Raw genomic sequence first — 5951 nt, forward strand, 5'->3', positions numbered from 1 at the left:
CATTTGCATTTATTATTATTATTATTATTTTTTTTTTCCCCTGAAAGTGGAAAACCGTGCAGGGGGAGGGCAAGAAAAAAAAAAATAAAATAACATAAAATAAAAACAGCTGACGGCAAAGTTTTATTCTCCCCATTGGGCGGCGAGGAGCAAATCAGTAATATTTTAACAAGCATTTAAGCTCCTTTGCTGAGTGCCTCTTTGAGGCTCGGTGCACCTGCAGCCCAACGCAACCAGGAGGGGGGGTTAACGAGGGCTCTGATGGGAGCAGGCACAGCTGAGGGGTGGCAGCGCGCTCTGCTCAGAGCTGCAGCTCTCCAAGCAGTGCCAACAGCGTTGCTGGCTGCTCTGTGGTCCCAGTCGTTCTGCAAAGCTGTGCTGGGTGGCCTCTGCTGTGTGCAATGGGGATCTCCAAGCAGGCACAGCTCAGCTCCCCCAGCAGAACTGCCCCACGGTGTGAGTGCAGCCACTGGGAAAGAGCCCACGGGGGTACAAGAGCTTCACAGCCACAAAGCTTGCCACCCCACAGCTCTCCCTGCCCAGCACTGGGTTTGTGCTGCCCCTTCCTGTGTGCAGACCCCAGGGCAGGAGGTGCCAGCCTGCAGCCCGTTGCTTTGCCAGAGGTCTTGGCTGGGACCAGCAGCTCATCCCCAGCTGGGATGGTCTGAGGACATGTCCCCAGCATGGGGCAGAGCAAGAGGATTGCTACAGAGCTGGAGGCGAGCTGCATCCTTCCTCCTCCCCATCCACATCCACACCCAGCAGCCTCTCCAAACCTGCCTGCAGCCTCCCTCTGCTTCTCCCCAGCATAGCTTGAAATAACACCCCGACAGCAGGAGCCTCAGCGGGCTTGTCTGTGCACAGAGCACCCTGGGGGCACCTCTATGTGCTTACCACCTCCCAGAACCCCGAGATCCCCTCCCTGGCTGCGTGGGGATGTGTCCCACAGCCCCATCCCTGGCACAGTGCGTGCCAGGCAGCATCCCTGGGGCACGGGGAGCTGCTGTGCACCCTGGCTGGGATCGATGCGTGGCAAAGAGGAAAATCAATTCCTATAATTAAAGCCTGCACCGCTGGGCTGAATCTTCCCTCCCCGCTCCCTGTGGTAGAGGGCTGGTCCAGCCTCATGGCAACAACCCGTGGGGACCAGAGCTTGTGGTCGATGCCAAAGCAGCTCTCAATCAGGGCAGCCCTGCTCCCATGGCAAGGCATCAGCACGGAGAATTTCTTAGAGGAAAAAGAAAGCAAAGGCATGGGTGGGTGTTTCCTGCCAGCTGGGCCTTGGCTGTGAGGCTGATGCTTGCATGGGAGAAAGGAGGAGGAGGATTTGGGGGAGGGGGCACAGCCAAATCCCCACCTCTGATACACTATGAGGCAGAAGCGAGCCTTTATCCACATTTCCAAAAAGGGCAAAAATAACCATCGGGGAAGCCAAGCTCCCAAGGTCACACAGGGAGCTTCGACACCAACCCAACCACCAGCACCAGCAGCACCAGCCCGGGGTGACAGCCACCCTGGGTCTCAGCATCACCCCCACAGCTGGAGTCCACCGCACTGCCCACCCCAGCCCAGTGCACAGGGGCATTTCCTCTGCCACGAGCAGGGCAGGTGGACTGGCTGCTAGCAGATAAAGGCCCTTTGGCACAAAGGCAGCCCTGCCACGGCCGGAGGGTCTGCAGCTCACCCGCTGTCCCCAGGTGCCCATCAGGAGCGCGCGGAGCCATTTCCACGGGCATGGAAATGCTGGCGGCTACGAGGGCAGTCTGGTGGGAAATAATTAGCACATTGGAAATGCGTTCCTCATTAAAATGAGGGAAGAGCCACCGCTGGGGTGGGAGTGATCAGGCGGCTTCGGGCAGCTCGGATCTTGCACGGCAGCCCCCACACCAGCGCGAAAGTAGCGGAGGGGCTGAGAAACATCGGTGTCCCCAGATCCGGGCAGGGAGATGGTGAGGAAGCTCGGGGTCCCTGAGTGTGAATTCCCCTTGGTGCCAGGGGAGGGGGCACGCAGATATCGCAGGTATCAGCCCAGCCCGGAGTCCCCTCCCTCCCATCCCCAGATAGGAGCCGGCTGGCTGCAGCCCCCTGCTCCCCCCCGGGGCTCTGCTCCCAGTGCAGGGCGCGATCCTACGGCCACGCATAACCCAACGCAACTTCCCCACGAGTTGGGCGCACGCGAAGGAAGGGGGAGGAAGGGGGGCACAGCATCGCCCTCCCCACCCGCTTCACCGCAGCCAGAGCAAAATCGCAGAGAACAAAGAGGGGAGAGGCTGCGGGGCGAGGGCTGAGAGCTGCCCGCGGCGAGGGCAGACAAAGGGACCCCCACCCACGGGCACAGCAGCCCCACGCCGCGACCCCAACCTCCCCCCCCCCTTCAGCCCCGAACGCGGGGGACGGACCCGCTGCACGGCGCGGTGGGGGGAGGGGGGAGGCAGGCAGCCTTTGGAGTTATTTTAAGTTTCCCTCCCCGCCACCTCCCCCCACGCCCGAGCCCAGCCCGGGATGCGCCAGATTTTTCCTCCTCCTGAAAGGATGCTGAAAATAGCTCCGAGGGGCGACCCGCAGCGGCTCGTCCCGCCATTGTGGCCATCGGGCAGCGGCCGAGGGGCGAGGAGCAGGTGGGGAGGGGGGGGAGGGAAGGAAAGGGAGGAGGGCTGCCGGGGAACGGAACCCAAAGCCCGGTCCGGGTTCAGCACAACGCTGCGGAACCGTCGGCACGAAACGCATCGTTGCGAGCATCCCATCCAACCCCGCAACGCCCGGCCCCGAGCTTCGCCCACACTCCGAACCCCGCAGCACCGAGCCCCGCAACCGGCACAGCCCCGCAACCCCGCGAGCATCGGCAGCGCTGCACCGGGGAAACGTCGGAGGGAGGAGGAGGAAAAAAAACCACACAAATAAAAAAAAAATACCTGCTACTTAAGAATGGATGCACATAGTGAGAGTGACATGCCTTGAGAGGGTGTATTCCCCATCCTGCTCCGCCGTTCGCTCCCTCCGATCGCTCCTTGCCGTCCGCCGCCGGCTCAGGCCCGGCCACGCATGGGAGACGGAGACGGAGCGCGAGCGAACGGGAGCGCGCCGGGTGTGTGCGCGTGGGAGCGCGCAGCCCGGCGCTGTACAAAGGAACAAATGGGAAAAACACATTAGCTCATGATAGATTAATGTGCGGGGAGACGCTCCCCCTCTCCGCTCCCTCTTAAAGGTCCCCGCCGTTGGTATTTGGAGATGGGAGATCAGAACGGCCGGTGGGCGAGAGGGTGCCGGGACCGGGGGAGGGGATCGGAGCCGCGGTGATGCGCTGGGGACGCGGCCATGGGTGAGGTGAGGGAGGAGAAGCCACGGCGGAACAGCAGCTGCTCACCGACTGCGAGAGGGGCGGGGTGGGCAGCGAGCTGCCCGGCTGCACGGTGTTGATTCTGTTGTGAAGGGAGGGCCGGGGGGGCGAGAAAAAACGGGGCGGGTGGGGGGCTGCCTGCTGGACCAGCAGCTCCCAGATAATGCATCCAGCGTGACCTCCCCATTGCATGGCAGCTGCCAGTTCCCCACGAGCATCCAAAGACCCCCTGCAGCAAAGAGCTGCGATTACACGGGGGGATCCGTGCAGAGGCTCAGCCCGTGTCCGGCAGCGCTGCAGAGCAGAGGGGAGCAGCCCCTGCCCGGTCACAGCGCCTTGGGTGCACGGAGGGGCTCCAGCGGCACACGGCCGCGATTGGCACCTCGTAGTCAAAACAAAACCCCAAACCCCACCCTGCAGTCCAGAAGGCGACGGCAGGGACGGAGCAGGAACAATAAAGGCGAGCACTGCTTTCATTCGCACAGCTTCCAGGGTGGGCTCACAGATTTCCTCCCCCACCCCCCCACCCCCAGCGTGGTTCCCATCCCTGCGGGCTGTGGGACCACCAGTCCCTCCCATCCCAGGGACATCAGTGGGGAGACCCCAGTTCACCCCAGCAACCCCTTCCCCTGCAGCACTGCATTAAGAGAGAGCCACTGCCCGGTGGCACGGGGAGAGAGCCGATCCATTAGAGCACATCCGTGGGGCAAAAGCCTTTTTGCAGCAGCAGCAAAGTGCATCTTGATGGGGTGCTGGCAGCAGGATGGTCCGGCACGCAGAGCCCACAGGGGGCAATGCACGGCCTGTCCCTGCTTGGTGATGCACTCCGTGCCAATTTGCAGCCCTTGAAACGGCGTCCTGTCATGAGGGGAGAAAGGAGAGAGGGAGCCCTGTGTGCTGGCTGGGGAAAGAGGGAGAAAAATCATGAATGAAAATCCGGATAGAAAGAGACCCCGAGCTGCCGTTAGACCTGCAGTGCTTCAGAGATGTAATAGGAGGTGAAGTGCTTATAATGCAGAGTGAAATGGTCCAGTTCGTGTCACACTGGCAGTCAGACAAGAGGAGCTCGTGTTCCCCCTGGCATTAAATGTCACAGTGAGGACCTGGCCCTGATTTGCTGCGTGCAGAGATGCTGCCAGGAAGGCCTGAAGCTCCCTGCATTTTGGAGAGCAGTTACCCTGCAGGAAACAGACCTCTCCCCCCCCCCCTTTACCCACTGTTCCCCACTGCAGACCCCACAGTGCTGCTGGATGGGTCACCATGGGGTGGGAGATACAGAACACCAGGGCGAAAACATAGGAAGCAAAGTGGAAAATGCTCCCTTGCAACGCAGGAACAAACCATGCAGGGCCACCAAGAGCCACTGAGATCCAGAACAGACATCACAGAGAGCAGCTGGAAACAGCGAGGACAACCTGCACAGCCTCAGCAATGCCCAAAGCTGCCCCCCAGGACCCCCACAGCCAACCCCCCCCCCCAGGGCAGCTCTGACAGCTGCTGGCTCACAGGGAAGCAGCAGTTTTGATTACAGCAGATCCAAGGGAGGTGCTGAGACGTCTCTAAACGTGCTGAAGTGCAGCCTAATTGGCACATCTACTCTCTAACAAGTTGCTTCTTCCCTTCAGAGCTGCAGTCGTTTCAAAAACGCATTAAGGAGAAATATCTGAAAGCTACAATGTATTAAACGTGCACTTTGTCCTCATCAGCAGAGGGGTTATGGACCTTTGCTGGTCTCCTTCCTACCAACTTGGACTCTGGATAGCACAAAGCCACCTCCAAAGCTGTTAAGGCATCTAGGGTCAGGCAGAGTGGGACAAGCAGCACCAGGAGCCAACAGCACTGTGGGAGCAGCCCATGGAAGGAAGCATGATAGAGCACAAGTTTATTTCTTTCTGTTATCCCAGGCTTTGCAGAGGGAAAGTCCCACAGCCTCAAGAGACGGGGATTTAATTGAGAGAGGGAAGCAGAGATTGTGGGTAAGGCTGTGGCTGTAGCCACACTCACACGGAGCTGCAGGGCTGGGATCCCATCAGCAGCAGCTCTGCCCCCCAGGATGCTCCCAGCACCAAACCCTGCAGAGCTGCAGCTCTTCTGCTCCCAGATGAAAGAGAAGAGGGGCTGCCCCTAAGCCCCCTGCCCACCCTCTGCACAGCTCCCCCAATGGAAGGGGCAGAAAAGGGGCTGCAGCGGTAGACAGAAGGCTGTTCTGTGTCTGGGGAGGGACTGGGGGATCCAAAGGACTTTTTAGGACAAATCAGACAGAAAAAGAAACGTGCCATAAATAATTGAGGGCTGAGGCTCAGCCTTCACGTTCCTCCCATCCATCCCAGCAGCAAAGAGACCCTGAGCCGCTCTGTGGGGCCAGGATCGAGGCCCCAGGCTGAAATTTGGGCACGCTTTGCCTTCCATTAGCAGCCCTAGCCTCCCCCACAAGCACAGACCTCCTGCTGCAGCACGTCAGGAAGGTTTTGGGGGAGCAGGAGCCCCACAGGTGCCCCCCAACAGGTGGGTGTCAGTGCCACAGTCCCCACGTTGTCCCAAGGGGTTTAAAACCTCAATGCTGATAGAGTGTTCCTATCTGCCCTACAAAAGCCCTCTTGGTCACTGCAAGCTC

The sequence above is a fragment of the Centrocercus urophasianus genome, unplaced genomic scaffold (genome assembly GCF_019232065.1).
Source record: "Centrocercus urophasianus isolate 14NV4802_14NV808 unplaced genomic scaffold, USGS_Curo_1.0 seq_1430, whole genome shotgun sequence".
Classification (NCBI taxonomy): Eukaryota; Metazoa; Chordata; class Aves; order Galliformes; family Phasianidae; genus Centrocercus; species Centrocercus urophasianus.